The 12,046-nt window shown below is 35.0% G+C and overlaps 1 protein-coding gene across 2 annotated transcripts in view; it reads right to left on the bottom strand.

Moving 5' to 3' along the window:
• LOC149541044 (uncharacterized) overlaps positions 1-12,046 on the bottom strand; it is a 62,596-nt gene that overhangs the window by 7,294 nt on the left and 43,256 nt on the right. The gene's annotated exons all lie outside the window — the stretch shown is intronic.

Consider the following 12,046-nt stretch of genomic DNA (forward strand, 5'->3'; position numbering starts at 1 on the left):
TTAATGCAAATTTTGCAATTAAGTCCATTTCGATTTTGCAATGCAATTAAAAATTTTTACCAAAAATAAATCATTTTTCTAGCATTCAAAATCGACTTTTCCAATTTACTTTCACTATCACAAAATTTTCTTTTCACCAAAAAAATTAAAAATTTTCCAAAACAATTAAATCTAAAAAGATTTTTTATTTTGAAATAATGCTCAAGATTATACAATTACATCCAATTTTCAAAATAAATCATCTAAGTCCAAAAATTTGTAAATTTATCCTACCGAATATTGTTCCAACCATCGAAAAAATGTCGTCTTTGAAACTTGTTCGGCCTAAAGATAAAATTGTCAGTTCTGGAAAATCGAGCTAAGACCAAGTGAAAAATAAATTTAACCTCCTCCCTCTTGACCCGAAGGCATCCACGGCATAAAATTTTCTAAAATCGGAAATTTTTGGACAACTTCAAAAAATTAATTCCAAGGCGATCAAAAAAAAGGGGGTCCCCAAAAATTTTGGGGCGATGATGTGAAAACTTCACAATAATGTGCTCTCTCTCAATCTGATGGTCTATCTCAAAACAAAGTCGATGAGAGCCCACAAGGATCCTAGGGGGATTTGAAGAGAAAGAGATTAGTGGTAGATTAAGTAGAAAGGGTGGGCAATAAGTCCATCCTTCAACTCCAAAAAGTGTTCCACATAGAAAGCCATCTTAGAACAAAAGACCCTATGGGGTTTAACCTAGATGGTGTGGATGAAATGCTTGTAGATATTTTCTCTGGCACACCAATAGACCCAAGGATGGCCAAGGTCTCAGCAAACCAACCAAGAGCCCAACCAAAAGACACTAACGCGGGAATAGACTCCAATGAGCAATAAGCGAGGAAAGGATACATGTGACATCCCTTGACCAAATCGCAAAATCCCCAAAGGCAATGAAGTAACAAAACCAGATCAAATATGGCCTCAAGATTCTAAGGGAAAGCCCCAAACTCTGCAAGAATAATGTTGTGTGAGATGAACTACTTGCACCTTATGATGCGCTAGAGAAGAAGAATTTGAACCTGGCTAGCAGAAGTCCAATCAAAATCCAAAAGAGAAGACCCCCACATAACTGACCCATAGAGAATAGTGAGTCTGATAAGAGTAACCATAAGTGCCATCTTGGACAAGGTGTCCTAAAAGTGGTTTTGAAAACACTCTCTCGAGGAGAACCAAAGAACCCTACCCCAGTTGATATATGGCTTAAGGGTAGGTCTCATGCCAAAATGGGGCCTGAAGAACTTAACCCCAAGATAAGTGTAATGAGGACAAATTCTTCACCTCCAAACCTCTATAAAAGAAATGAAGGTGAGAAGTCTTAAGTGCATTAAAGATCATCACTTGGTCTTCCCCCAAATTAACTACCTCAAATTGCAAAAGGACGCGAGACCATCAAGTTGTCTCTATAAGCCCTCCAAAGGAGAGGCCAAAAGAACAGTCATATGAAAAAGTGGAAGAACCAACAGTTGTTCAAAACGTTTTGCAATCTTTGCCTCCTAGATATAATGCTAAAATATCTGCTATTGAAGAAGCTAGGGATTTGATAAAACTTACAATATATGAGATACATGGCATACTAACAGCATATGAAATGAGATTGGTAGGCGAAACAGAGATAAAAAGAAAAGTCAGTTTCAAAACTACTAAAAAGGGAAAGGTAGAAAGTTCAGAGACAAAAGACTTAGAGAAGCAATTAGCAAATCTGATAAAAAGGTTTAAAAAATTTAATAAGAAGAAATCACCTAAAAAATTTGTTTGGTTATGGTAAAAATGGTCACTTTGCTGCTGGGTGTCCTAATTCTAATAGTGATGAAGAAGTTTTTTAAAAAGAAATCATCCAATCACAAGTCAAAGAAATTTGTTAAGAAAAGAACAGTTTGGTTATTAAAAATGATAGTTTTGGCAGTTGTGATTATGATGATTATGAAACAGTGTTTATGGCTTTAGGACCTTGTTCAACGGATTCTAATGATAGTGATTAATTGATCAGCAATGCAGAAGATGAAGTTGACCTTCAGGCAGAATTAGTATGTGCTTTAAAAGAAATCAGCCGATTGAAGAAAGTTATTTAAAGTAATGAACGTTCAAAAGATAACGAAGACAAAATAGAAGTTTTTTTTTTTATTGAAAAAATGCATGTTCCAAAGTTGCAGTTAAAGACTGCTATAAGATCAGCTAGAGACACAAAACAGAGTACATGATGTAGTTGTAATACAAACAGCAGCAGCAGTACCAAATAGAGAACATGGCATAGCTGAAGCTAAAGCAACAATACAATACAAATTACAAAATCAGTCCCGTAGAAGCACTGCTATGTGATGCCATATAACAAATTTGAAAATCAAACTTGAGGAAACTAGATGTTATAAATTCTGAGCACTGTTAAAACTGAAAATTGCTTCAAGTTAGACAGTGAAATCGTTGGTCTAAGAAATGAAATTAAGAAGCTCAACTTTATACCTGATAAGCAAGTAAAGTTTGTGAAGAGTTTTGAAATGTTTAGTGATATGTTGGTTCAACAACGTAATTGTAGCATCAAAACTGGAGTTTGTTTTGAGAAAGTTGAAAGTTCAAATAATGCGGTAAATGAAATGAACTCGGAAGTAAAGAGATGGTTTTGTTGAAGAACAAACTCATTTTATGGCTATTGTAACTTCTGTAATTATTTTGGTCATAAAGGAGTGAATTGCAAGGTTGTATCAAAATGGAAAATGAGCTTTGTAAGACCGATTTTCTTTTGGTCTCTTGAAGAATTTTAACTTGGTTTGATTCAAATGTCAAAATTCAAGACACATTGCAAAGACTTGTCAATTGAATAATGTTAATTCAAGAAACAAGTTGACTAATCAGAAAGAAAAATCTGGATGAAAAAGGAATACAAATCACTTGTGATTACAGCTTTGGATGCTACCAAAGAGAACTTGTCGATTGTTAACAATGGATGCTCAAATCATATGACAGAAGACAAGAGCAAGTTCCCTACATTTGCAGATTGGAATGGTGGTCCAGTAAAGTTAGGTGACAAATCTACAGTGCCAATTCAAGGTAAAGGTTCTTTAAATATAAAAGATATGCTGGAAGTAAACAATGTCTGGTTTGTTGATGAATTTAAATAAAATATGTTAAGTGTTAGTCAGTTGTGTAACCATGGATATTCAGTAAACTTTAATGATCAAGGCTGTGAAATTAAAAAATCAAAATCAAGTGAAATAATCTACGTTAAATGTCTGGTTTGTTGATGAATTAAAATAAAATATGTTAAGTGTTAGTAAGTTATGTAACCATGGATATTCAGTAAACTTTAATGATCAAGGCTGTGAAATTAAAAAATCAAAATCAAGTGCAATAATCTACGTTACTGGGTTCGGACCCTGGAGCTTGGGTTCAGGTCTAGATTCGAGCCTGGGTCTGCTGCAGGTCCGGGCAAAGTCCCTGTTTGGGACTGTGGGTCTGCAAGCACGGACCCATGCGCACCCAGAGTCCCAAATAGGGACCCTGCCTGGACCCGCCACAGACCTGGGCGAATCCGGGAAGACCCACGGCTTGTGCGGCCATCAAGTGATCAAAAAAACAAAGAAAAATGAGTTTTTTTATTTAAAAAATTCTTCGAATCCTAAAGGAAGGCATATTAGAGACTTTTCATTCATCTAATCTCTCATTTGCTTTCTCATTTTGCTCTCTCATTTTGGCGTGGCCATTTTGCAAGTTTGAAGAGAAGGTTGTAGAGATTGTTTGTGGAGTCTCAAATCCTTCAAATAATCAGTGTTGAGTGTTCCAAGTATGCATTTGATCTTTCCTTTTGCTTCTTTCCAAGTTTGCTTTTAGTTTTTTTATTGTTCTAATTTTTTATCAAGTTCTGAAATTTTTTTATTTTATTTTTTTATAGATTGCAATAATCATAGAATGAGTAGTCAAAGTTCAATGGGTGGGTAGGGATCCCAAAGATTTAAAATTGATAAAAGCTCTCCTTTGTGGAAGTAAACAACAAGAATTGAGCAATGTGTTGGAGGGGGAGGATAAATTTGGAAATGCAATTTTTGCCAAAGCCAATATAGAAGCTCATATTACCGGGTTAAATAGCAGGTCAAGGGATTAGCATGTGTGAGGGGCCCCCAGAGGGAAGTAAAAACGGGTTGTTGTCTTCTCAAATAGCAGGCATGTTAAAAGAACAACAAAAAGCTAATAGGTTAGTGTCAAAGGGTAAAAAAGATAGATGAAAGCAAAAACCACCAACACCAACCCCTCAAACAACCACTAAACAACATCCCTTCCTACCTACCCCATCTACGGATGAAGATGAAATAGAAATACCCTCATCCCGCAAGAGAGGCCCATTAGATAATGCATTTCAAAATGAAAAGAGAGAAATTGCTAACATAAAGGTTGGGCATTGCCTCATTACAAATGGTATTTTATTCAATCTAGTGAGATCACCTTACTAGAGAGAGATGGTGCAAGCAATAAATGAAGCACCTCGTGATTACCGATCCCCTAGATATGAAAAGTTGAAAACCACCATATTGCATGCTGAGAGAAAGAATGTAGAAAACCTCCTCAAACTAATAAGAGATTCTTGGATCCAAACGGGGTTGAGCATTGTCTCTGATGGATCGAAAGATTGCAAAAACTATCCATTAACAAATGTGATTGATGTCTACCCCAAAGGAGCAATGTTTTTGAAGGTGGTTGATTGTGAAGGGCAGATAAAGGATGCAAATTTAACTGCCCAACTTCTCATTGAATCCATAGAGTCTGTGGGAGTTGACAATGTTGTCCAAGTAATAATGGACAATGCTAAAGTTTGGTGCTTTGGTAGAAGCACGAAATGATCATATATTTTGGACACCATGCACCGTCCACTCCTTGCACTTGGTGATGAAAGCAATTGGCACCCAAATTGAATGGGTGAAAAAAGTGTATTAGGAGGGTGAGGAGATCCAAATGTTTGTGACAAACCACCATATGTCACAAGCAATTTTCAAAAATTTCTCCCACTTGGAATTATTTAAGGTAAATTTTAAACTTTATTTAGCTTCATTTATCATTTTGTGTCATACTTTACATAATTGAATAAAACGTTTTTAACTTTTAACTTTTTAGTTTTTTGTGTTGTTTACATATATGAATCTTTGATAATTGAAATGTGTTATTATATTAACTTACAATTGGAATTAACATGGTAATTAGTTGTTGAAACAAGGTTTGCTTCACACACAATCGTCCTTAGACGACTTATGAGGATGAAAGAAGCATTGTCCCAAATGGTTATTAGCAACAAATAGGGTGGATGGAAGCAAGTTGATACAGAAAGCGCTAAAATTGGATATGTATTAGAACTCACCGAGACCATCATGTCTAGGCTTCGGTTTGCCAACACTAATGAGCCTTGTTTTGGGAACATATATGATGCCATGGATGCCATGCTAGAAAGAATGAAATTGGTAAGTTTAAATTTTTATACAATACTTTATCCTTGTTTATTGAGAGATTTTTATCTTTTATTTTAATTAAGTTATTAACTGTAACATACCAATTTTCCTAATCGTGTTCAATCTAGAAATAAACTGATTTCCTAATTCACATGACTAAAATTTCCAATGGTTGTTAAAACTGAATTAAAAACCCATTTACAATACTAAATTTACCAAGAATTCATAATGAGAAGATAATAATTAACTAACTTAATCAGCTGAAAGTAAATATCAGATGTAATCATTTAACTACTTCTAAATTATTCAACTAAAATTAAGTAACAAATGTTCTTGAAAAGAAATATCTAATTTAAATAAAGTTATTTGTAAAAGCTAATTAAAAACTAAGTAACTTTCATCTTGGAATAAAATAACTAAACATTCAAAGGTGAAATGATCATACGGTGAATATTGAGGAGCTTCTTTTATTGGTTGTCCAAGCCCTGGCTTTGGTGAGAGAGAAGCATTGACATGGGCTTAAGCTCCCAACTGTGGACCATTACTTATCCCCACATATTCTAATTTAATAGAACGACCCTCCCTACCCTGAGGTCGGGCTTGGGATGTTCATTAATCCAGCCATCAAAGTATCCAAGTGGGTTGAGGTCCCAACAGTTATTTGACAAAATAACTGAAGCGTCTGGACAACAACATAGATCACTTGTTCCGGCAAATCTACCTAATTCCACCCTGGCCAAGAATTTCAAATTGTGGGTTTACAACCCGATCTCCACCACTCGGCTCGACAACTTATTTCACAAGTGGAACTTGCATGAGCTAATGTAATATTTATTTTATTATTTATTTGATTCTGATATCATTCTTGTCTTACAGATACATCTACACCTCCTCACCAAATTTAGGCCATCAAGCTGGTGATTCCTTGGTGCCTTCAAATTAACTTCATACATATATTTTACACCTTTTTCACCTTATTCTGGCATTTTACCTAGTGAACTCCTTGGTGTTTTGAGTTCACCATCTCAATCTCAGCTATTAAATTTATAATAGGATGTAATTGATTTTACTTGAGAAGATAACTTTCTTAAAAGAAAAATCAGATAATTTTACACATTCGGATATATGAAGGAAAACGTCAGATTTAAATATAAGTCATTGCAACGTTACTGTAAGAGGACAATCAGCAGACTTTTCAAGAACACGAGAAACTTTAAAAGAATATGACAAGGTTCAAGCATTTATCAAGTCGTATACCACAAAGAAGACGACAAACTTTATAATGAAGTACAACATGCTTATATGCAAATCGGGTCTTACTTTCACAAACTATTCAGCCGGCTCAAGGATTAAGTTCTGCATTCATAATACCAAAGGAAAACATAAACGAATTACACAAGTTAGAATATCTTACGTGACTCTCTCTATCACCAATTTCTAAGATGAACCCGCACTTGTATTGATCCAGGTAGATCCAAAAGGCCAAAAATTCAACAGTCTCATAATCTCTCAAATTCAGCATCACTATAAAGAGCTCAGAGAATGGAACCCGATGCAACTTGAACAGGCGAAAAAGGAGCTTGTATGCAAAAGTTACACTCGGTCAAAGTTCAGGTCAACAGGCGGACTAGAGGGCTAGATAAGGGGCGAAATTAGACCATCTCAAAAATGGTCAACAATGGATTTCAAAATGAAGAGCCCGACGAAAGCTTTCCAACGGCATTCGTTTCATCAAAAACGGAGCTCGTATGAAGAAGTTATGACAATTTGAATTTTGGAGGCAAAATGTAATAGTGATGACGTCATCATGATATCAGTAGCTCAAGTGATGACACATGTCAAAGATGTGTGCAAATAAAATAGTGCCACATGGCACCTCAAGCTCCTTCATGCGAATTTGGTTGTTTAAAAATTGGTTGAGGAGGTTTGAACCTTGAACCTCACATTTCTCACTTTTTCTCTTTGCCATTAGGCCACGCATCATTCTTAATAGCTATGGGCGGCTTCTTTTATTTGAAGTTTGTTAGCTGCATTTTCTATTTTAAAAAAATGCCGCTGGCGGGGTTGGAACCCCCAACCGGCCATTTGCTAAAACGGTATGCCACCGTTGCGGCGGTTAGTGAATTTAAAATATAAATGACAAATGTTTTAATTAAGTTGAAACTACCGACCGCCCACCTATTAAAATAGGTGTTATTTTTTATTTTATTAATATTTTTACCCCCTAAAATTGTTATAATGCCAAAATTATAAAAGACAGAAGGGGTATTTCAGAAATGTTTTTGTTAAAGGGGCCTGTTTTTAATTTAATTGGTTATAGGTCATTTTTAGGCAATTTTTTTGTATAAAAGGAGGGGGGTAGGTTCATTTTGAGCATAGAGAATTTGGTGAGGAATTATTCTGAAACTAGAAGGACGAATATTGTTGAAGAGGAGAGAAGAATTTCTGGAGGACATGTTTTTAGTCCCGAACATCGGAGCAATGTTATGCTAATGTTCTGCAAGGGATTGGTCCTGTAGAACTTTGTACTTGATTGGAGTTAATCGAATCGGTCCACCAGTTGGAGTTGGACCCGGAGACGTAGTCCTGACAGGGCGAACTCCGAGATCAAATCGTGTTGTGCCTCTTTTCTCATCTCCCTTTCTATCAATTATGTGATGTTCTTTTATGCATTTTTCAATTACTTTAATTTGCTTTTGTTAAAGCATTATTTAATTGTACATAAATTGGTTAAAATTCATCTGTATTAGATTCAATAATCTTCTTCTCTGTAATTTCAACGATTTAAGAAACGTAGCCACGCATTTACTGCCTGGATCGGGACATTATATCTGATTGTTAGGATTAAGTCATAATCTTATAAGTCCTAAATCAGATCATGTATCAACCTGTCTATCTAGCTCAGTGGCTTGCAGAAGATGATAATGATTGGATTCAAGGTGAAAATACTATCTGAACTAGGTTCAGTCTTTACGAAACAGCTAACAAAGAACTCAAAATGCTGAAAGATTAGGAAAGCCGAGGAAGAATAAAAGACAGAATGCCGAAAGACCATAATAAAGGTTAAGCCTGTCTCTACGGCTACCATCGGTTACAAGATTCAAATTGAAAGCTATTCAAATTGGCTTTAAAGAAAAGAAAGGAGGGAAAAATGAGAAGGAAAAGAAGATGAATGGTTTTAAATAATCAATATTATTTTATTATTGTTTTATTTTCTCATCTATGCTTGTATGTACATAATAATAAGGTGGCATCGTTGGATTAATATTTTTAATGTAATGGTGTCATTTTATTATTATTTACATATGATCATATCTGAGAATGAAAAATAATATTTAAATCATATTAATATTTAATAATTCTTAAAGGTAAGATCTTATGTTTATTTTACACTATTCTATTATAACGTTTCACTTTATAGCTCATGTGGTTCCACCATGAAATATGTTGCCAAGTCCTAGTAACCTTGCCAAGATGGTTTTAGGTCAAACCTGCCTATTCTAATGACTGAGCTATTCAACCATCCCTTTCCGATGACCCTGTTTCACAATGCTTCCCCTCTCTGTTCAATCTTCTTCCTATAATCATTCAAAACAACATTCTCGCCAAGACATCAATTCAAGATTTATAACTTGCTAATTCAAAATCATCAAGTGACCGTTAGGGATTTCATCAATGTCAAAATAACTAACTTTAAATGCTCATCATATATGTTCAATGGCTATAATTAACTCACTCAATTTCACATAATCCTGAATACATTGATACAACGGCTATAATTTACTTACTTTCATATGATAATTAAATCGATACAACGACTAAAATTAACTAACTCAATTTCACGTGATCATGAAAATATAAACAACGGCTATAATTAACTAACTCAATTTCACATTGTTATAAAGAAATAAACAACGGCTATATTAACTAACTCATTTTCACACAATCATGAAGAAATAATTGATTCAATGGCTATAATCAGTTTAAAATTTTAGTGCAAAATTTGGGATGTAACATTAACACTGCATCAAGATAACTTACATGTACATCATTTGACATCCTAGGTCATTCAGAGGAGAGAGCGAGATCTTGAGGAAACGGAAACCTTGTACAATAAGGTGAAATTGTCCTACATCGCTGGAACAAGATGACTACACCTTTACACCTCCTGGCATATGCACTTTCTCCTAGGTATTATAGCAGTGAGATACTTTCTATTCTTGGTAGAGTGGCACCATATAGAGATCCTAAGGTTGCTAATGGGTATAAGAGGGCATTTAGCAGGCTCTTTGGTGATCCTAATGTGGCATCGAATGTTAGAAGAGAGTTTGTAGATTTTGTCTCAGGCAAAAATGCAACCCTTGATGCAATCAATGACCAAAGTAGAATGGATGCCATTGGATGGTGGTACTTACATAGGCAAAATTACATGTACCTCCAACCTCTTGCCATTAAGCTCGTCACAAGTATGTATTTAAGGTTTTTTTCCTTTTCTTATGGCCACTTAGCGTGTAGAATTAGCACTCTTAAATTCCTACTGTATTGTAAAATTACAATTTATAATTTTTTTAAATTGTGTTGGTTGTCTCTCTAGGTTGCGAGCTCTTCTGCTGCTGAGTGGAATCAAAGTACATCCTCCTTTATCCACTCAGTGAAGTGTAACCGATTGGGTTCAAAGAACGCAAAGGACTTGGTATTTATTCACAATAACTGGCGCCTCCTGTCACGCAAGGATCCAAGATATAAGGCGCTAGAGAAGTTGTGGGATGTATTACCCGAGACTCCTAACTTGGATATGACCGTCCAAGATATATCTAGAATTGTCTTGCTAGATGTTGAGGAGGACAAGGAGGAGGATGTGGTAAACTTAACTGGTGAATGTTGGATTAAAGCAATGAAAGAGGAGTTGGCACAAATTGATAAGAATCAAACTTGGGAGTTTGTTCCACGATCAATTGATAAAAATGTAATTGGTGCAAAATGACTATTTAAAAATAAGCTCAACCAGAATGGTAAAATTGCTGGTAATAAAGCTAGATTGGTTTGTAAAGGCTATGCATAGATTAAAGGAGTAGACTTTGAAGAAACATTTACTCATGTAGCCAAACTAGAAGCCATTCATATGTTTCTATCATTTTCAACATATAAAAATTTAAAGTTTGGCAAATGGATGTTAAATCAGCCATTATGAATGGTTATTTAGAGGAGGAAGTTTTTATGGAACAGTTTGCGGGTTTTGTTTGTACAAGAAAGGAAGGTTGTGTTTGCAGACTTAAAAAGAACCTATATGGCCTTAAAAAAGCACCAAGGACTTTGTATTCCAGGCTTGATCAGCATCTTCTTCAACCAGGTTTTCATAGAGGTAATGTAGGTAGTAACATATATTGCAAGACTATTAGTGATCAAATCTTTGTTGTGGTTGTCTATGTTGATGATATCATATTTGGGGGTAATGACAAAATATGTCAAGATTTTGCTAATCAAATGCAATTAGACTTTGAAATGTCAATGTTAGGAGAGCTCTCATACTTTCTTGGTTTTTTAAGTTTTCATTTCAATAATGTACTTTTCCTATCTCAAACTAAATATTCAAAAGAAATGTTTTAAGAAATTTCAAATGGATTCTAGCAAACCTATTAGTACTCCTACGATTACTGATTGTAAGCTTGGTAAAGGCGATGAATCACCACAACAGATCAGACTCAATACAAATCAATGATTGGTAGTCTACTTTATCTCACAACATCTAGACCAGATATTATCAAGGCAGTGTGTATGGTTGCAAGGTTTCAGGGCTCACCTAAAGTCTCTCATGTCAACGTTGTTAAGCAAATTTTCAAAATTTGCAGGATACTCTTGAATTTGGACTATGGTATCCACATAATGATCAATTTTCACTTGACACATATACAAATGGTGACTATACAGGTCGTTTAGATGACAAATGTAATACTAGTAGGGGAGCCTTCTTTTTGGGCAACAAATTAGTCGCATGGTTAAGCAAGAATTGGAAACCTGTTACACTTTCCAAAGCTGAAACTGAATATATTGTCGTCATTGCACATTGTACATATTACAAAGTAATTGAAAAAATTTTGCTTGATATTAACAGTGATCAAGAGATAAATTTATACAAGAGACTGAACGATGTTTCCTTAGGAAATAATCGTAAAGAATAGAAACATTCTATTCTAGAAACAAAAAACTAGATATTAGAAACATTCTAATAATTATAGGAGATTACAATAGATAACCATTAGTTACTAAACAGAAACAATATAAACTATCTATTATCGTAATACCCTCCCTTAATGGTTAATCTATCCTGAGCACAAAGATGTCAAAAGGCATAAAAGGCAAATTATGTCTGCTCTACACTGTTCGTTGTGGGCTGAGAACGAGATTGCTTAAATAGGGTAGCTAAGTGCTTCCGACATTCAACCTTCATGTGACCATACTGTTGTGAGGTTTTCACATCATCGCACCAAAACTTTTTGAGGATCCCCTTTTTCGGGCACGCCTTGGCAATTTTCGCGAATTTTTTGGGAATTTTTTTTAGTTGCCTTAGCAAGTTTGGAGTTGTCCA

This window comes from Cupressus sempervirens, chromosome 9 (assembly GCF_028749045.1).
Source record: "Cupressus sempervirens isolate cs-2001-9-10 chromosome 9, ASM2874904v1, whole genome shotgun sequence".
Taxonomy (NCBI): Eukaryota; Viridiplantae; Streptophyta; class Pinopsida; order Cupressales; family Cupressaceae; genus Cupressus; species Cupressus sempervirens.